The following is a 20,755-nucleotide window of genomic DNA, read 5'->3' on the forward strand; positions in this document are numbered from 1 at the left end:
CCCCCGGGGGTTGTAACTGGTGGTCCTGCTTGTGGCAATACCCCTAGCGAGCAGGTACTGGCGGAGTTCGTCGCTCATAAACGATGAGCCCCGGTCGCTATGGATATAGCTGGGGAAACCGAACAGGGTGAAGAGGCTGTTCAGACATTTAATGACCGTGGCACTGGTCATGTCCGGGCAGGGGAAAGCGAACGGGAACCGGGAGTACTCGTCAATGATGTTGAGGAAGTACACATTGCGGTCGGAGGAGGGGAGAGGCCCTTTGAAATCGACGCTCAGGCGTTCGAAAGGGCGAGTGGCTTTTATCAGGTGGGCTCTGTCTGGTCTATAAAAGTGCGGTTTGCACTCAGCGCAGACTTGGCAGTTCTTGGTCATGGTCCTGACCTCCTCAATGGAGTAAGGCAGGTTGCGGGCCTTGATGAAGTGGAAGAACCTGGTGACCCCCGGGTGGCAGAGGTCATTGTGGAGGGCCCTCAGCCTATCGATCTGCGCGCTGGCGCAGGTGCCACGCGATAGGGCATCTGGGGGTTCATTGAGCTTCCCAGGCCGGTACAAGATCTCGTAATTGTAGGTGGAAAGTTCGATTCTCCACCTCAAGATCTTGTCATTTTTGATTTTGCCCCTCTGCTTGTTGTTGAACATAAAAGCAACTGAACGCTGGTCAGTGAGCAGGGTAAATCGTTTTCCGGCCAGGTAGTGCCTCCAATGACGCACAGCCTCCACGATAGCCTGGGCCTCCTTCTCGACCGCGGAGTGTCTGGTCTCCGGGCCCTGGAGGGTTCGTGAGAAGAATGCCACAGGTCTCCCCGCCTGATTAAGGGTGGCGGCCAGAGCGAAGTCGGACGCATCGCTTTCCACCTGGAAGGGGATGGATTCGTCCACTGCGTGCATGGTGGCTTTGGCAATGTCTTCCTTGATACGGTGGAAGGCTAAGCGGGCCTCTGCCGTCACGGGAAAAGAGGTGGACTTGATCAGCGGACGGGCTTTGTCTGCATAGTAGGGGACCCACTGAGCGTAGTAGGAAAAAAACCCTAGGCACCTCTTCAGAGCTTTTAGGCAGTGGGGCAGTGGGAGTTCCATAAGGGGACGCATCCGGTCCGGGTCGGGACCGATGACCCCGTGTTCTACAACACAGCCAAGGATGGCGAGGCGGTCTGTGCGGAATATGCACTTCTCCTTGTTATATGTCAGGTTCAGGAGTTGGGCGGTGCGGAGGAATTTCTCGAGGTTTGCGTCATGGTCCTGCAAGTCATGGCCGCAGATGGTCACATTATCTAGGTAAGGGAAAGTGGCCTGCAGCTCGTTTTGATCGACCATCCGGTCCATCTCCCTTTGGAAGACGGAGACCCCGTTGGTAACGCCGAAGGGAACCCTAAGGAAGTGATAGAGGCGGCCGTTTGCCTCAAAAGCAGTATACTGGCGGTCTTCAGGGCTGATGGGGAGCTGGTGGTACGCTGATTTCAGGTCAATGGTCGAAAAGACGCGGTACTGCGCGATCTGGTTGACCATGTCAGCTATGCGGGGGAGTGGGTAGGCGTCCAGCAGGGTGTAGCGGTTTATTGTTTGGCTGTAGTCGATGACCAGGCGTTGTTTCTCGCCGGTCTTAACGACCACAACCTGGGCTCGCCAGGGGCTGGAGCTGCCCTCAATAATCCCCTCCTTCAGGAGCCGTTCCACTTCGGTTTTGATGAAAACCCTGTCCCCGGCACTGTATCGCCTGCTCTTTGTGGCGATGGGCTTACAGTCAGGGGTGAGGTTAGCAAACAGTGGGGGGGGTGGGACTCTGAGTGTGGAGAGGTTGCATCTAGTGCGCGGCGGGCAATTTGGAGGCTGCTGGCTGCGGACTGTGAGTGGGGGGAGGGGGCCACCGTACGCCATCGTAACGCTTTTGAGGTGGCACTGGAAATCCAACCCCAGTAGAACGGCAGCGCAGAGGTCGGGCAGGACCAGGAGTTTAAAATTATTGAACACAGTCCCGTCTACTACTAGTGTCACCACGCAGTAGCCGCCAATGTCCGCTGACTGGGACTCGGAGGCCATAGAAATCCGCTGGTGCGCAGGCAGGACTGGGAGAGAGCAACGCCGCACCGTGTCGGGGTGGATGAAGCTCTCTGTGCTCCCGGAGTCAAAAAGGCAGTTTATTGCATGGCCGTTTACCTTAACGTCCATTTTGGACCGAGCTAACTGGTGCGGTCTCGTTTGGTCCAGCGTCACAGAGGCCAGCGTAGGGGTCGGTGTGTCGCTGCGAGTATCAGATGGGTGGGGGTTGGCGGTCTGCTGCGTCCCGGCTGGTGTCCAAGATGGCGGCGCCCATGATTCCCATGTGGCTGGAGTCGTCCAAGATGGCTGCTGCTGCGGTGGTTCGCACATGGCTGGGGAGGCCCAAGATGGCGGCTCGCACGGCCCACACGCGGCGCTGCTGGCGTTCGGGGTGGCTTTGGCCTTGCAGACGCTGGCGTAGTGTCCCTTTTTCCCGCAGCCCGAGCAGGTTGCATTCTTCGCCGGGCAGCGCGCTCTGGGGTGTTTGGCCTGGCCACAGAAGTAGCATTTCTGGCCTTGGGATACTGCTGTCTGGCTTTGGGACACTGCTGCGGTAGTTGGGCCGTTGTTGGGCTGTGGCTGGGGTGGCACGGTGCTATGGGGCTGTCCTACCGTGTCCCAGGTTGTCGTTCCCCGCGGCGTCCACGGTGCAGAGGAGTAGGCATCCATGCCCCGGAAGGCTGCGTCCAGCGTTAGTGCGATGTCGGAGGCTTTGTCGAGGGTGAGGTCACTCTGCTCCAGCAGTCGCTGTCGGGTGTAGTTGGACCTGTGGCCCGCTACGAAGGCATCCCGGATCAGTTCCTCCGTGTACTTAGTGGGCGTTACCGCCTTACACCCACAGGCCCGGCCAAGCACGGACAGTGCTTGGAGGTATTCCTCAGTCGATTCCCCAGGTTGTTGCTTGCGACTCCCCAGAAGGTGCCTAGCGTATACTTCGTTCACAGGGCGCGTGTACTGGGTCTTGAGGAGCTGGAGGGCGGCTGTGTACGAGGTCGCATCCCGGATGACTGAGTACACTCGGTGGTTCACCTTGGAGATCAGGACAGACAGTTTGTCCGCATCCGTTTCGACCGCAGTGGAGGCAGTCAGGAATGTCTCGAAGCACGTGAGCCAGTGAGCAAACTTGGTGGAAGCGTCCGCTTCCCGACTGTCCAGGTCCAGGCATGCTGGTGTGAGGATCTTCTCCATTATAAAAAATTTAGTTAATAAAATTGATGCGCCATCAATTACTCAAAAGACTGAAGTTGAGCGAGTAACAATCAGGCTTTTATTAACTAAAGAATGAAGGTCTTGTCTCGAGTGGTCGACCCGTCCAGAATACTAAGGGACTGGGAGGTAGTCACTTATATACCTGGAATAGTGGGAGGAGTCAGCCGAGGCATGTCCAGACCTGTACCTAGTGGAATACACATACAGACACAGACAGGTATGACAGTGGTTTACCACAATGTGTAACAGGGTCAAGGGGCTGAATGGCCTCCTCCTGTTCCTTGTAACAGACCCGAGGGGCTGAATGGCCTCCTCCTGTTCCTGTGTAACAGGCTCAAGGGGCTGAATGGCCTCCACCTGTTCCTGTGTAACTGGCTCGAGGGGCTGAATGGCCTCCTCCTTTTCCTGTGTAACAGGCTTGAGGGGCTGAATGGCATCCTCCTGTTCCTGTGTAACAGGGTCAAGGGGCTGAATGGCCTCCTGCTGTTCGCCGTAACATGCCCGAGGGGCTGCATGGCCTCCTCCTATTCTTGTGCTACAGGCTCAAGGGACTGAACGACCTCCTCTTCTTCCTCTGTAACAGGTTTGATGGGCTGAATGGCCTCCTGCTGTTCCTGTGTGACAGGCCCGAGGGGCTGTCTGGCCTCCTCCTGTTCCCGTCTAACAGGCTGGAGGGGCTGAATGGCCTCCTCCTATTCCTATGTAACAGGATTGAGGGGGAGAATGGCCTCCTCTTGTTCCTGTGTAACAGGCCCGAGGGGCTAAATGGCCTCCTCCTTTTCCCGTGTAACAGGCTCGAGGAGCAGAATGGCCTCCTCCTGTTCCTGTGTAACAGGGTCAAGGGACTGAATGGCCTCCTCCTGTTCCTTGTAACAGGCCCGAGGGGCTGAATGGCCTCCTCCTGTTCCTGTGTAACAGGTTTGATGGGCTGAATGGCCTCCTCTTGTTGCTTTGTAACAGGCTCGATGGGCTGAATGGCCTCCTCCTGTTCCCGTGTAACAGGCCCGAGGGGCTGAATGGCCTCCTCCTGTTCCTGTGTAAAAGAGTGAAGGGGCTGAATGGCCTCCTCCTGTTCCTATGTAACAGGCTTGAGAGGATGAATGTCCTCCTCTTGTTCCTAAGTAACAGGCCCGAGGGGCTGAATGGCCTCCTCTTGTTCCTGTGTAACAGGCCCGAGGGGCTGAATGGCCTCCTCCTGTTCCTGTGTAACAGGGTCAAGGGGCTGAATGGCCTCTTCTTGTTCCTATGTAACAGGCTTGAGGGGATGAATGGCCTCCTCTTGTTCCTATGCAACTGGGTCAAGGGGCTGAATCGCCTCCTCCTGTTCCTGTGTAACAGGCTCAAGGGTCTGAATTGCCTCCTCCTGTTCTTTGGAACAGGCCCGAGGGGCTGAATGGCCTCCTCTTGTTCCTATGTAACTGGCTCGAGGGGCTGAATGGCCTCCACCTGTTCCTGTGTAACAGGCTGGAGGGGCTGAATGGCCTCCTCCTGTTCCTGTGTAACAGGGACAAGGGGCTGAATGGCATCCTCCTGTTCCTGTGTAACAGGGACGAGGGGCTGAATGGCCTCCTCCTGTTCCTACGTAACAGGTTCAAGGGGCTGAATGGCCTCCATCTGTTACAATGTAACAGGCCCGAGAGGCTGTATGGCCTCCTCCAGTTCCTATGTAACAGGCCCTAGGGGCTGAATGGCCTCCTCCTGTTCCTATGTAACAGGCCCTAGGGGCTGAATGGCCTCCTTCTGTTTCTTGCAACATGGCCGAGGGGCTGAATGGCCTCCTCTTGTTCCTATGTAACTGGCTCGAGGGGCTGAATGGCCTCCACCTGTTCCTGTGTAACAGGCTGGAGGGGCTGAATGGCCTCCTCCTGTTCCTGTGTAACATGGTCAAGGGGCTGACCTCCACCTGTGCCTGTGTAACAGGCTCGAGGGGCTGAATGGCCTCCTCCTGTTCCTGTGTAACAGGGTCAAGGTTCTGAATTGCCTCCTCCTGTTCCTTGTAACTGGCTCGAGGGGCTGAATGGCCTCCTCTTGTTTCTTGTAACATGCCCGAGGGGCTGAATGGCCTCCTCCTGTTCCTGTGTAACAGGCTCGAGGGACTGAACGGCCTCCTCCTCTTCCTGTGTAACAGGCTCGATGGGCTGAATGGCCTCCTCCTGTTCCTGTGTAACAGGCCCGAGGGGCTGAATGACCTCCTCCTGGTCCCATGTAACAGGCTTGAGGGGCTGAATGGCCTCCTCCTGTTCCTGTGTAACGGGCTCGAGGGACTGAACGGCCTCCTCCTCTTCCTGTGTAACAGGTTCGATGGGCTGAATAGCCTCCTGCTGTTCCTGTGTAGAAGGCCCGAAGGGCTGAATGGCCTCCTCCTGTTCCCAAGTAACAGGCTCAAGTGACTGAATGGCCTCCTCCTGTTCCTATGTAACAGGCTTGAGGGGATGAATGGCCTCCTCTTGTTCCTGTGTAACAGGCTCGATGGGCTGAATGGCCTCCTCCTGTTCTTGTGTAACAGGCCCGAGGGGCTGAATGGCCTCCTCCTGTTCCCGTGTAACAGGCTTGAGAGGATGAATGGCCTCCTCTTGTTCCTATGTAACAGGCCTGAGGGGCTGAATGGCCTCCTCTTGTTCCTTTATAACAGGCCCGAGGGGCTGAATGGCCTCCTCCTGTTCCTGTGTAACAGGGTCAAGGGGCTGAATGGCCTCATCTTGTTCCTATGTAACAGGGCCAAGGGGCTGAATGGCCTCCTCCTATCCCTATGTAACAGGCCCGGGGGGCTGAATGGCCTCCTCCAGTTCCTATGCAACAGGCCCGAGGGGCTGAATGGTCTCCTCCAGTTCCTATGCAACAGGCTCGAGGGGCTGAAACGCGTTCTCCTGATCCTGTGTAACAGGGTCAACGGGCTGAATGGCCTCCTCCTGCTCTTTTTAACAGGCTCGATGGGCTGAATGGCCTCCTCCTGTCCCTATGTAACAGGCCCGAGGGGCTGAATGGCCTCCTCCAGTTCCGATGTAACAGGGACAAGGGGCTGAATGGCCTCCTCCTGCTCCTATGTGACAAGGGGCTGAATGGCCTCCTCCTGTTCCTTGTATCAGGCTCGAGGGGCTGAATGGCCTCCTCCAGTTCCTATGTAACAGGCCCTAGGGGCTGAATGACCTCCTCCTGTTCCTATGTAACAGGCCCGAGGGGCTAAATGGCCTCCTCCTGTATATGTGTAACAGGGTCAAGGGGCTGAATGGCCTCCTCCTGTTCCTTGTAACAGACCCGAGAGGCTGAATGGCCTCCTCCTGTTCCTGTTTAACAGGGTTAAGGGGCTGAATGGCCTCCTCCTGTATATGTGTAACAGGGTCAAGGGGCTGAATGGCCTCCTCCTGTTCCTTGTAACAGACCCGAGAGGCTGAATGGCCTCCTCCTGTTCCTGTTTAACAGGGTTAAGGGGCTGAATGGCCTCCTCCTGTAACTGTGTTACAGGGTCAAGGGGCTGCCCTCCACCTGTTCCTGTGTAACAGGCTCGAGGGGCTGAATGGCCTCCTCCTGGTCCCATGTAACAGGCCCTAGGGGCTGAATGGCCTCCTCCTGTTCCTTGTAACATGCCGAGGGGCTGAATGGCCTCCTCCTGTTCCTTGTAACTTGCCCGATGGGCTGAATGGCCTCCTCCTGTTCCTGTGTAACAGTCCCGAGGGGCTGAATGTCCTCCTCCTGTTCCTTGTAACATGCCCGAGGGGCTGAATGGCCTCCTCCTGTTCCTGTGTAACAGTCTCGAGTGACTGAACGGCCTCCTCCTCTTCCTGTGTAACAGGTTTGATGGGCTGAATGGCCTCCTCTTGTTGCTGTGTAACAGGCTCGATGGGCTGAATGGCCTTCTCCTGTTCTTGTGTAACAGGCCCGAGGGGCAGAATGGCCTCCTCCTGTTCCTTGTAACATGCCCGAGGGGCTGAATGGCCTCCTCCTGTTTATGTGTAACAGGGTCAAGGGGCTGAATGGCCTCCTCCTGTTCCTTGTAACAGACCCGAAGGGCTGAATGGCATCCTCCTGTTCCTGTGTAACAGGGTCAAGGGGCTGAATGACCTCCTCCTGTTCATTGTAACAGGCTCGAGGGGATGAATGGCCTCCTCCTCTTCCTGTGTAACAGGTTCGAAGCACTGAATGGCCTCCTCGTGTTCCTGTGTAACAGGCTCGAGGGACTGAACGGCCTCCTCCTCTTCCTGTGTAACAGGTTCGAAGGGCTGAATGGCCTCCTGCTGTTCCTGTGTAACAGTCCCGAGGGGCTGAATGGCCTCCTTTGTTCCCGTGTAACAGGCTCAAGCGGCTGAATGGCCTCCTCCTGTTCCTATGTAACAGGCTTGAGGGGATGAATGGCCTCCTCTTGATCCGATGTAACTGGCCCGAGGGGCTGAATGGCCTCGTCTTGTTGCTGTGTAACAGGCCCGAGGGGCTAAATGGCCTCCTCCTGTTCCCGTGTAACAGGCTCGAGGAGCTGAATGGCCTCCTCCTGTCCCTATGTAACAGGCCCGATGGGCTGTATGGCCTCCTCCAGTTCCTATGTAACAGGCCCTAGGGGCTGAATGGCCTCCTCCTGTTCTTATGTAACAGGCCCTAGGGACTGAATGGCCTCCTCCTGTTCCTTGTAACATGCCCGAGGGGCTGAATGGCCTCCTCCTGTTTATGTGTAACAGGGTCAAGGGGCTGAATGGCCTCCTCCTGTTCCTTGTAACAGACCCTAGGTGCTGAATGGCATCCTCCTGTTCCTGCGTAACAGGGTCAAGGGGCTGAATGGCCTCCTCCTGTTCATTGTAACAGGCTCGAGGGGATGAATGGCCTCCGCCTTTTCCTTGTAACATGCCCGAGGGGCTGACTGGACTCCTCCTGTTCCTGTGTAACAGGCTCGAGGGACTGAACGGCCTCCTCCTCTTCCTGTGTAACAGGTGCGAAGGGCTGAATGGCCTCCTGCTGTTCCTGTGTAACAGGCCCGAGGGGCTGAATGGCCTCCTCCTGTTCCCGTGTAACAGGCTTGAGGGGCTGAATGGCCTCCTCCTGTTCCTATGTAACAGGCTTGAGGGGATGAATGGCCTCCTTTGACCCTATGTAACAGGCCCGAGGGGCTGAATGGCCTCGTCTTTTTCCTGTGTAACAGGCCCGAGGGGCTAAATGGCCTCCTCCTGTTCCCGTGTAACAGGCTCGAGGAGCTGAATGGCCTCCTCCTGTTCCTGTGTAACAGGGTCAAGGGGCTGAATGGCTTCCTCATGTTCCTATGCAACTGGGTCAAGGGGCTGAATGGCATCCTCCTGTTCCTATGCAACTGGGTCAAGGGGCTGAATGACCTCCTCCTGTTCCTATGTAACAGGCCCGAGGGGCTAAATGGCCTCCTCCTGTATATGTGTAACAGGGTCAAGGGGCTGAATGGCCTCCTCCTGTTCCTTGTAACAGACCCGAGAGGCTGAATGGCCTCCTCCTGTTCCTGTTTAACAGGGTTAAGGGGCTGAATGGCCTCCTCCTGTATATGTGTAACAGGGTCAAGGGGCTGAATGGCCTCCTCCTGTTCCTTGTAACAGACCCGAGAGGCTGAATGGCCTCCTCCTGTTCCTGTTTAACAGGGTTAAGGGGCTGAATGGCCTCCTCCTGTAACTGTGTTACAGGGTCAAGGGGCTGCCCTCCACCTGTTCCTGTGTAACAGGCTCGAGGGGCTGAATGGCCTCCTCCTGGTCCCATGTAACAGGCCCTAGGGGCTGAATGGCCTCCTCCTGTTCCTTGTAACATGCCGAGGGGCTGAATGGCCTCCTCCTGTTCCTTGTAACTTGCCCGATGGGCTGAATGGCCTCCTCCTGTTCCTGTGTAACAGTCCCGAGGGGCTGAATGTCCTCCTCCTGTTCCTTGTAACATGCCCGAGGGGCTGAATGGCCTCCTCCTGTTCCTGTGTAACAGTCTCGAGTGACTGAACGGCCTCCTCCTCTTCCTGTGTAACAGGTTTGATGGGCTGAATGGCCTCCTCTTGTTGCTGTGTAACAGGCTCGATGGGCTGAATGGCCTTCTCCTGTTCTTGTGTAACAGGCCCGAGGGGCAGAATGGCCTCCTCCTGTTCCTTGTAACATGCCCGAGGGGCTGAATGGCCTCCTCCTGTTTATGTGTAACAGGGTCAAGGGGCTGAATGGCCTCCTCCTGTTCCTTGTAACAGACCCGAAGGGCTGAATGGCATCCTCCTGTTCCTGTGTAACAGGGTCAAGGGGCTGAATGACCTCCTCCTGTTCATTGTAACAGGCTCGAGGGGATGAATGGCCTCCTCCTCTTCCTGTGTAACAGGTTCGAAGCACTGAATGGCCTCCTCGTGTTCCTGTGTAACAGGCTCGAGGGACTGAACGGCCTCCTCCTCTTCCTGTGTAACAGGTTCGAAGGGCTGAATGGCCTCCTGCTGTTCCTGTGTAACAGTCCCGAGGGGCTGAATGGCCTCCTTTGTTCCCGTGTAACAGGCTCAAGCGGCTGAATGGCCTCCTCCTGTTCCTATGTAACAGGCTTGAGGGGATGAATGGCCTCCTCTTGATCCGATGTAACTGGCCCGAGGGGCTGAATGGCCTCGTCTTGTTGCTGTGTAACAGGCCCGAGGGGCTAAATGGCCTCCTCCTGTTCCCGTGTAACAGGCTCGAGGAGCTGAATGGCCTCCTCCTGTCCCTATGTAACAGGCCCGATGGGCTGTATGGCCTCCTCCAGTTCCTATGTAACAGGCCCTAGGGGCTGAATGGCCTCCTCCTGTTCTTATGTAACAGGCCCTAGGGACTGAATGGCCTCCTCCTGTTCCTTGTAACATGCCCGAGGGGCTGAATGGCCTCCTCCTGTTTATGTGTAACAGGGTCAAGGGGCTGAATGGCCTCCTCCTGTTCCTTGTAACAGACCCTAGGTGCTGAATGGCATCCTCCTGTTCCTGCGTAACAGGGTCAAGGGGCTGAATGGCCTCCTCCTGTTCATTGTAACAGGCTCGAGGGGATGAATGGCCTCCGCCTTTTCCTTGTAACATGCCCGAGGGGCTGACTGGACTCCTCCTGTTCCTGTGTAACAGGCTCGAGGGACTGAACGGCCTCCTCCTCTTCCTGTGTAACAGGTGCGAAGGGCTGAATGGCCTCCTGCTGTTCCTGTGTAACAGGCCCGAGGGGCTGAATGGCCTCCTCCTGTTCCCGTGTAACAGGCTTGAGGGGCTGAATGGCCTCCTCCTGTTCCTATGTAACAGGCTTGAGGGGATGAATGGCCTCCTTTGACCCTATGTAACAGGCCCGAGGGGCTGAATGGCCTCGTCTTTTTCCTGTGTAACAGGCCCGAGGGGCTAAATGGGCTCCTCCTGTTCCCGTGTAACAGGCTCGAGGAGCTGAATGGCCTCCTCCTGTTCCTGTGTAACAGGGTCAAGGGGCTGAATGGCTTCCTCATGTTCCTATGCAACTGGGTCAAGGGGCTGAATGGCATCCTCCTGTTCCTATGCAACTGGGTCAAGGGGCTGAATGGCATCCTCCTGTTCCTATGTAACAGGGTCAAGGGGCTGAATGGCCTCCTCCTGTCCCTATGTAACAGGCCCGAGGGGCTGAATGGCCTCCTCCAGTTCCTATGTAACAGGCCCGAGGGGCTGAATGGCCTCCTCCAGTTCCTATGTAACAGGCCCGAGGGGCTGAACGGCCTCCTCCAGTTCCTATGTAACAGGCCCGAGGGGCTGAACGGCCTCCTCCAGTTCCTATGTAACAGGCGCGAGGGGTTGAAACGCCTTCTCCTGTTCCTGTGTAACAGGGTCAAAGGGCTGAAAGGCCTCCTCCTGTTCCTGTGTAACAGGGTCAAGGGGCTGAATGGCCTCCTCCTGTTCCTTGTAACAGCCCCGAGGGGTGAATGGCCTCCTCCTGTTCCTATGTAACAGGTTCAAGGAGCTGAATGGCCTCCGCCTGTCCCTATGTAACAGGCCCGAGGGGCTGAATGGCCTCCTCCAGTTCCTATGTAACAGGGACAAGGGGCTGAATGGCCTCCTCCTGCTCCTATGTGACAAGGGGCTGAATGGCCTCCTCCTGTTCCTTGTATCAGGCTCGAGGGGCTGAATGGCCTCCTCCTGTTCCTATGTAACAGGTTCAAGGGGCTGAATGGCCTCCATCTGTTCCAATGTAACAGGCCCGAGGGGCTGTATGGCCTCCTCCAGTTCCTATGTAACAGGCCCTAGGGGCTGAATGACCTCCTCCTGTTCCTATGTAACAGGCCCGAGGGGCTAAATGGCCTCCTCCTGTATATGTGTAACAGGGTCAAGGGGCTGAATGGCCTCCTCCTGTTCCTTGTAACAGACCCGAGGGGCTGAATGGCCTCCTCCTGTTCCTGTGTAACAGGCTCAAGGGGCTGAATGGCCTCCACCTGTTCCTGTGTAACTGGCTTGAGGGGCTGAATGGCCTCCTCCTGTTCCTGTGTAACAGGCTCAAGGGTCTGAATTGCCTCCTCCTGTTCTTTGGAACAGGCCCGAGGGGCTGAATGGCTTCGTCTTGTTCCTATGTAACTGGCTCGATGGGCTGAATGGCCTCCACCTGTTCCTGTGTAACAGGCTGGAGGGGCTGAATGGCCTCCTCCTGTTCCTGTGTAACAGGGTCAAGGGGCTGAATGGCCTCTTCTTGTTCCTATGTAACAGGCTTGAGGGGATGAATGGCCTCCTCTTGTTCCTATGCAACTGGGTCAAGGGGCTGAATGGCATCCTCCTGTTCCTATGTAACAGGGTCAAGGGGCTGAATGGCCTCCTCCTGTCCCTATGTAACAGGCCCGAGGGGCTGAATGGCCTCCTCCAGTTCCTATGTAACAGGCGCGAGGGGTTGAAACGCCTTCTCCTGTTTCTGTGTAACAGGGTCAAGGGGCTGAAAGGCCTCCTCCTGTTCCTATGTAACAGGCGCGAGGGGCTGAAACGCCTTCTCCTGTTCCTGTGTAAAAGGGTCAAGGGGCTGAAAGGCCTCCTCCTGCTCCTGTGTAACAGGGTCAAGGGGCTGAATGGCCTCCGCCTGTCCCTATGTAACAGGCCCGAGGGGCTGAATGGCCTCCTCCAGTTCCTATGTAACAGGCTCGAGGGGCTGAATGGCCTCCTCCTGTTCCTGTGTAACAGGGTCAAGGGACAGAATGGCCTCCTCCTGTTCCTTGTAACAGGCCCGAGGGGCTGAATGGCCTCCTCCTGTTCCTGTGTAACAGGGTCAACGGGCTGAATGGCCTCCTCCTGTCCCTATGTAACAGGCCCAAGGGGCTGAATGGCCTCCTCCAGTTCCTATGTAACAGGGACAAGAGGCTGAATGGCCACCTCCTGTTCCTATGTAACAGGGACAAGGGCTGAATGGCCTCCTCCTATTCCTATGCAACAGGGACAAGGGGCTGAATGGCCTCCTCCTGTTCCAATGTAACAGGCCCGAGTGGCTGTATGGCCTACTCCAGTTCCTATGTAACAGGCCCTAGCGGCTCAATGGCCTCCTCCAGTTCCTATGTAACAGGCTCGAGGGGCTGAATGGCCTCCTCCTGTTCCTGTGTAACTGGGTCAAGGGACTGAATGGCCTCCTCCTGTTCCTATGTAACAGGCTTGAGGGGATGAATGGTCTCCTCCTGATCCTATGTAACAGGCCCGAGGGGCTGAATGGCCTCCTCTTGATCCTATGTAACAGGCCCGAGGGGCTAAATGGCCTCCTCCTGTTCCTGTGTAACGGGCTCGAGGAGCTGAATGGCCTCCTCCTGTTTCTGTGTAACAGGGTCAAGGGGCTCAGTGGCTTCCTCCTGTTCCTATGTAACAGGCTTGAGGAGCTGATTGGCCTCCTCCTGTTCCTATGTAACAGGGTCAAGGGGCTGAATGGCATCTGCCTGTCCCTCTGTAACAGGCCCGAGGGGCTGAATGGCCTCCTCCAGTTCGTATGTAACAGGCTCGAGGGGCTGAATGGCCTCCTCCAGTTCGTATGTAACAGGGTCAAGGGGCTGAATGGCCTCCTCCTGTTCCTGTGTAACAGGGTCAACGGGCTGAATGGCCTCCTCGTGTTCCTTGTAAGAGGCTCGATGGGCTGAATGGCCTCCTCCTGTCCCTATGTAACAGGCCCGAGGGGCTGAATGGCCTCCTCCAGTTCCTATGTAACAGGGACAAGGGGCTGAATGGCCTCCTCCTGTTCCTATGCAACAGGGACCAGGGGCTGAATGGCCCCCTCCTGTTCCTGTGTAACAGGGACGAAGGGCTGAATGGCCTCCTCCTGTTCCTTGTATCAGGCTCGAGGGGCTGAATGGCCTCCTCCTTTCCTATGTAACAGGCTCGAGGGGCTGAATGGCCTCCTCCTGTTCCTATGTAACAGGCTTGAGGGGATGAATGGCCTCCTCTTGATCCTATGTAACAGGCCCGAGGGGCTGAATGGCCTCGTCTTGTTCCTGTGTAACAGGCCCAAGGGGCTAAATGGCCTCCTCCTGTTCCCGTGTAACAGGCTCGAGGAGCTGAATGGCCTCCTCCTGTTCCTATGTAACAGGCTTGAGGGGCTGAATGGCCTCTTCCTGTTCCTATGTAACAGGGTCAAGTGGCTGAATGGCCTCCTCCTGTCCCTATGTAACAGTCTCGAGGGGCTGAATGGCCTCCTCCTGTTCCTGTGTAACAGGGTCAAGGGGCTGAATGGCCTCCTCCTGTTCCTGTGTAACAGGGTCAAGGGGCTGAATGGCTTACTCCTGTTCCTGTGTAACAGGGTCAAGGGGCTGAATGGCCTCCTCCTGTTCCTTGTAACAGGCCTGAGGGGCTGAATGGCCTCCTCCTGTTCCTATGTAACAGGGTCAAGGGGCTGAATGGCCTCCGCCTGTCCCTATGTAACAGGCCCGAGGGGCTGAATGGCCTCCTCCAGTTCCTATGTAACAGGCTCGAGGGGCTGAATGGCCTCCTCCTGTTCCTGTGTAACAGGGTCAACGGGCTGAATGGCCTCCTCCTGCTCCTTGTAACAGGCTTGATGGGCTGAATGGCCTCCTCCTGTCCCTATGTAACAGGCCCAAGTGGCTGAATGGCCTCCTCCTGTTCTTTGTTACAGGCCCGAGGGGCTGAATGGCCTCCTCTTGTTCCTGTGTAACAGGGACGCGGGGCTGAATGGCCTCCTCATGTTCCTGTGTAACAGGGTCAAGGGGCTGAATGGCCTCCTCCTGTTCCTGTGTATCAGGGTGAAGGGGCTGAATGGCCTCCTCCTGTTCCTGTGTAACAGGGTCAAGGGACTGAATGGCCTCCTCCTGTTCCTTGTAACAGGCCCGAGGGGCTGAATGGCCTCCTCCTGTTCCTGTGTAACAGGGTCAACGGGCTGAATGGCCTCCTCCTGTTCCTATGTAACAGGGCCAAGAGGCTGAATGGCCACCTCCTGTTCCTATGTAACAGGGACAAGGGGCTGAATGGCCTCCTCCTGTTCCTGTGTAACAGGGACGAGGGGCTGAATGGTCTCCTCCTGTTCCTTGTATTAGGCTCGAGGGGCTGAATGGCCTCCTCCTGTTCCTATGTAACAGGTTCAAGGGACTGAATGGCCTCCATCTGTTCCAATGTAACAGGCCCGAGTGGCTGTATGGCCTACTCCAGTTCCTATGTAACAGGCCCTAGGGGCTGAATGGCCTACTCCAGTTCCTATGTAACAGGCCCTAGGGGCTGAATGGCCTCCTCCAGTTCCTATGTAACAGGCTCGAGGGGCTGAATGGCCTCCTCCTGTTCCTGTGTAACAGGGTCAAGGGACTGAATGGCCTCCTCCTGTTCCTATGTAACAGGCTTGAGGGGATGAATGGTCTCCTCCTGATCCTATGTAACAGGCCCGAGGGGCTGAATGGCCTCCTCTTGATCCTATGTAACAGGCCCGAGGGGCTAAATGGCCTCCTCCTGTTCCTGTGTAACGGGCTCGAGGAGCTGAATGGCCTCCTCCTGTTTCTGTGTAACAGGGTCAAGGGGTTCAGTGGCTTCCTCCTGTTCCTATGTAACAGGCTTGAGGGGCTGATTGGCCTCCTCCTGTTCCTATGTAACAGGGTCAAGGGGCTGAATGGCATCTGCCTGTCCCTCTGTAACAGGCCCGAGGGGCTGAATGGCCTCCTCCAGTTCGTATGTAACAGGCTCGAGGGGCTGAATGGCCTCCTCCTGTTCCTATGTAACAGGGTCAAGGGGCTGAATGGCCTCCTCCTGTTCCTGTGTAACAGGGTCAACGGGCTGAATGGCCTCCTCGTGTTCCTTGTAAGAGGCTCGATGGGCTGAATGGCCTCCTCCTGTCCCTATGTAACAGGCCCGAGGGGCTGAATGGCCTCCTCCAGTTCCTATGTAACAGGGACAAGGGGCTGAATGGCCTCCTCCTGTTCCTATGCAACAGGGACCAGGGGCTGAATGGCCCCCTCCTGTTCCTGTGTAACAGGGACGAAGGGCTGAATGGCCTCCTCCTGTTCCTTGTATCAGGCTCGAGGGGCTGAATGGCCTCCTCCTTTCCTATGTAACAGGCTCGAGGGGCTGAATGGCCTCCTCCTGTTCCTATGTAACAGGCTTGAGGGGATGAATGGCCTCCTCTTGATCCTATGTAACAGGCCCGAGGGGCTGAATGGCCTCGTCTTGTTCCTGTGTAACAGGCCCAAGGGGCTAAATGGCCTCCTCCTGTTCCCGTGTAACAGGCTCGAGGAGCTGAATGGCTTCCTCCTGTTCCTATGTAACAGGCTTGAGGGGCTGAATGGCCTCTTCCTGTTCCTATGTAACAGGGTCAAGTGGCTGAATGGCCTCCTCCTGTCCCTATGTAACAGGCTCGAGGGGCTGAATGGCCTCCTCCTGTTCCTGTGTAACAGGGTCAAGGGGCTGAATGGCCTCCTCCTGTTCCTGTGTAACAGGGTCAAGGGGCTGAATGGCTTACTCCTGTTCCTGTGTAACAGGGTCAAGGGGCTGAATGGCCTCCTCCTGTTCCTTGTAACAGGCCCGAGGGGCTGAATGGCCTCCTCCTGTTCCTATGTAACAGGGTCAAGGGGCTGAATGGCCTCCTCCAGTTCCTATGTAACAGGCTCGAGGGGCTGAATGGCCTCCTCCTGATCCTGTGTGAGGGGGTCAAGGGACTGAATGGCCTCCTCCTGTTCCTTGTAACAGGCCCGAGGGGCTGAATGGCCTCCTCCTGTTCCTGTGTAACAGGGTCAACGGGCTGAATGGCCTCCTCCTGTTCCTATGTAACAGGGACAAGAGGCTGAATGGCCACCTCCTGTTCCTATGTAACAGGGACAAGGGGCTGAATGGCCTCCTCCTGTTCCTGTGTAACAGGGACGAGGGGCTGAATGGTCTCCTCCTGTTCCTTGTATTAGGCTCGAGGGGCTGAATGGCCTCCTCCTGTTCCTGTGTAACAGGCTCGAGGAGCTGAATGGCCTCCTCCTGTTTCTGTGTAACAGGGTCAAGGGGCTCAGTGGCTTCCTCCTGTTCCTATGTAACAGGCCCGAGGGGCTGAATGGCCTCCTCCAGTTCGTATGTAACAGGCTCGAGGGGCTGAATGGCCTCCTCCTGTTCATATGTAACAGGCCCGAGGGGCTGAATGGCCTCCTCCAGTTCCTATGTAACAGGGACAAGGGGCTGAATGGCCTCCTCCTGTTCCTATGCAACAGGGACAAGGGGCTGAATGGCCTCCTCCTGTTCCTTGTATCAGGCTCGAGGGGCTGAATGGCCTCCTCCTGTTCCTATGTAACAGGCTTGAAGGGATGAATGGCCTCGTCTTGTTCCTGTGTAACAGGCCCAAGGGGCTAAATGGCCTCCTCCTGTTCCCGTGTGACAGGCTCGAGGAGCTGAATGGCCTCCTCCTGTTCCTGTGTAACAGGGTCAAGGAGCTGAATGGCTTCCTCCTGTTCCTATGTAACAGGCTTGAGGGGCTGAATGGCCTCCTCGGCACATGGGGACGGTGCGTGTGAGAGTTTAAGAACGGGCTGAGGCTTTGTGGGTCTCACTTCTGAGTCAGAAGGTCGTGGGTTCGAGTCTCACTCCAGAGACGCGAGCCCCATAATCCGGGGCCAACACTCCCGGTGCCCGTACTGAGGGAGTGCTGCACTGTCGGAGGTGCCGTCTTTCAGATGAGATGTTAAACCGAGGGCCCCGTCTGCCCTCTCAGGTGGACGTAAAAGATCCCACGGCCAGTATTGGAAGAAAGCAGAGGGGAGTTCTCCTCGCTGTCCTGGAGCCCAATATTTATCCCTCAACCAACACCTAAAAAACAGATTATCTCGCCAATGTCACATTGCTGTTCGTGGGATCTTGCTGTGTGCAAATTGGCCGCCACGTTTCCTACCTCACAACAGTGACTACACTTCAAAAATACTTAATTGGCTGTGAAGCACTTTGGGATGTCCTGAGGTCGTGAAAGGCGTTGCATAAATGCAAGTCTTTCTCTATCTTTTTAATAGACAGGACGACTCGCTTATGCAGAGAGGTTGGAATTCCCCTGAGCACAGGGCAGGAACGGAAAGAAGGCAAGAGCTTTTAAAAAAATCTATAATAAGAGATTTCAAACCCCGCCCTTTGACCTCTGACCCTGAACGACTCAGGCTGTTTAACACCATTTTTCTGACTTCCTCAATCAGTTGAAGAACCAATGGAAAGTTCGGGGGAGGTGGGTAACCTTAGAGACGGTCAGTAAATTGCAAGTTTCTATTGAGGGGAAGACACACTGTCTCAGTAAAAGCTTCTACACTCACTCGCCGGGTGTGACAGGAGGCTTTTAAAAAAAAACTTTTTCACACAAATTGAGTAGAATGGGCCTATATTCTCTGGAATTTAGAAGAATGAGAGATGATCGCATTGAAACGTATACAATTCTTAGAGGGCTTGACAGGGTAGATGCAGGGAGGTTGTTTCCCCTGGCTGGGGAGTCTAGAACCAGGGGTCACAGTCTCAGAATAAGGGGTCAGCCATTTAGGACTGAGATGAGAAATGTCTTCACTCAGAGGGTGGTGAATCTTTGGATGCTCAGTTGTTGAGTATATTCAAGACTGAGATCGATAGATTTTTGGACTCGAGGGATATGGGGGACAGGGCGGGAAAGTGGAGATGAGGTAAAAGATCAGCCATGATCTCATTGAATGGTGGAGCAGGCTCGAGGGGCCGTATGGCCTACTCCTGCTCCTATCTCATGTTCTTACATTCAAAGGGTAATGGAAATCTGGAACTCCCTCCCCCAAAAAGGCTGTTGATGCTGGGGGGTTAGTTGGAGCGTTCAAGACTGAGGTTGGTAGATTTTTGATAGCAGAGGGTATCAAGGGACATGGAGTTAAGATGCAGATCAGCCATGATCTAACTAAATGGCCTCCTCCTGTTATATGTAAAAGGCTCAACAGGCTGAATAGCCTCCTCCTGTTCCTATGTAACAGACCCAAGGGACTGAATGACTTGCTCCTGTTCCTATATAACAACTTACATTTATATAGCGACTTTAACATAGTAAAACATCCCAAGGCGCTTCACAGGAGCGATTATCAGCTACAAATTGATACCGAGCCACATTAAGGAGATATTAGGATAGGTGCCCAGAAAGGTAGGTTTTTAAGGAGCGTTTTAAAGGAGGAGAGAGAGAGAGGCGGAAAAAGAAAGAGAAGACTTACATTTATATAGCGCCTTTCATGACCACCGGACATCTCAAAGCGCATTACAGCCAATGAAGTACTTTCGGAATGTAGCCACTGTGTAATGTGGGAAATGCGGCAGCCATTTTGCGCACAGCGAACTCCCACAAACAGCAATGTGCTAATGACCTGTTTTAGTGATGTTGGTTGAGGGATAAATATTGGCCAGGACACCGGGGATAACTCCCCTGCTCTTCTTCGAAATAGTGCCGTGGGATCTTTTACATCCACCCGAGAGAGCAGACGGTGCCTCGGTTTAACGTCTCATCCGAAAGACGGCACCTCAGATAGTGCAGCACTCCCTCAGCACTGCACTGGGAGTGTGAAGCCTAGATTTATTTGTGCTGAACCCACAACCTTCTGACTCAGAGGCGAGTGTGCTGCCCACTGAGCCAGGGCTGAACAGGAGAGGTTTAGGGAGGGAATTCCAGAGCTGAGGGGCTCGGCAGCTGAAGGCACGGCCAGCGACGGTGGGGCGATGAAAATCAGGGGGCGCGCGAGAGGCCAGATAGGAGCACAGAGATCTCGGAGAGTTGTGGGGGCTGGAGGAGGGTTACAGAGAGAGATAGGGACTGGGGGGGTGGTGGGGGGAGACGAGGCCATGGAGGGATTTGTTACAGGAGGTGGAGAATTTTAAAATCACTCAAAGGGGCCTCCCTCCAGACAGCTGGCAAATCCTAGGGGGAATAATTTGTTGACAGCCCCTGGAGCAGTGAGTGGCAGGCAGGTAACAACCAATCAGCACTGACAGGGAAGGCCGGTCTTGTTATAGAAAGTGAAAGCGCTTGAGAGGGGAGTTTGAGTCGGGTCTCGGTTAGTTAATTCGTTTGAGCAGCAGGATCCCAGTACTGCACGGGCAATGGCTGCGGTTCTAAAGGTGAAGAATGCGACCCAAGAAAAGGTAAGGTAGGGCTGACTGTGCGGGAGAGGCAAGACAGCACAACATCCAGGGGAGGAGGTGGCAGCAGCGAGAGAGGGGAAGAGAGAGAGAAAGAGAAAAGGAGAGATAGAGGTAAAGAGAGAGAGAGAGAGAGGGGGGGGGGTGATGAAGAGAGAGAGAGAGAAAGACGGGAAGAGACAGCAAGAAAGAGAGAGTCAGAAAGAGAAATGGAGAGACACAGAAAGTAGGGAGCGACGTGCAGATAGAAAGAGAAAGTAGAGCTGGGGAGAGAGGAAAGAGACATCGAGGGGGAGAGGTGGGACATTGAGAGAGAGAGGGGTGAGAATGTAGGGTGAGAGATTGAGAGGGGAGAGGTGAGGGGTCGAGAGACGGATTGGAGTGAGAATGAGGGGGTCGAGAGACGGATTGGAATGAGAATGAAGGGGTCGAGAGACGGATTGGAGTGAGAATGAGGGGGTCGAGAGACGGATTGGAGTGAGAATGAGGGGGTCGAGAGACGGATTGGAGTGAGAATGAGGGGTCGAGAGACGGATTGGAGTGAGAATGAGGGGTCGAGAGACGGATTGGAGTGAGAATGAGGGGGTCGAGAGACGGATTGGAGTGAGAATGAGGGGGTCGAGAGACGGATTGGAGTGAGAATGAGGGGTCGAGAGACGGATTGGAGTGAGAATGAGGGGGTCGAGAGACGGATTGGAGTGAGAATGAGGGGGTCGAGAGACGGATTGGAGTGAGAATGAGGGGGTCGAGAGACGGATTGGAGTGAGAATGAGGGGGTCGAGAGACGGATTGGAGTGAGAATGAGGGGGTCGAGAGACGGAGGGGGAGAGGAGTTGAGAGACGGTGAGGGTGAGGAGTGGAGAGACGGAGAGGAGTGAGGGTGAGGAGTTGAGAGACGGAGAGGAGTGAGAGTGAGGAGTTGAGAGACGGAGAGGGGTGAGAGTGAGGAGTTGAGAGACGGAGAGGGGTGAGAGAAGGAGGGGGTCGAGAGACGGAGAGGAGCGAGAAGGAGGGGGTCGAGAGACGGAGAGGAGCGAGAGT

Source organism: Somniosus microcephalus, chromosome 4 (assembly GCF_052327205.1).
Source record: "Somniosus microcephalus isolate GS21.2 chromosome 4, FLI_Smic_1.0, whole genome shotgun sequence".
Classification (NCBI taxonomy): Eukaryota; Metazoa; Chordata; class Chondrichthyes; order Squaliformes; family Somniosidae; genus Somniosus; species Somniosus microcephalus.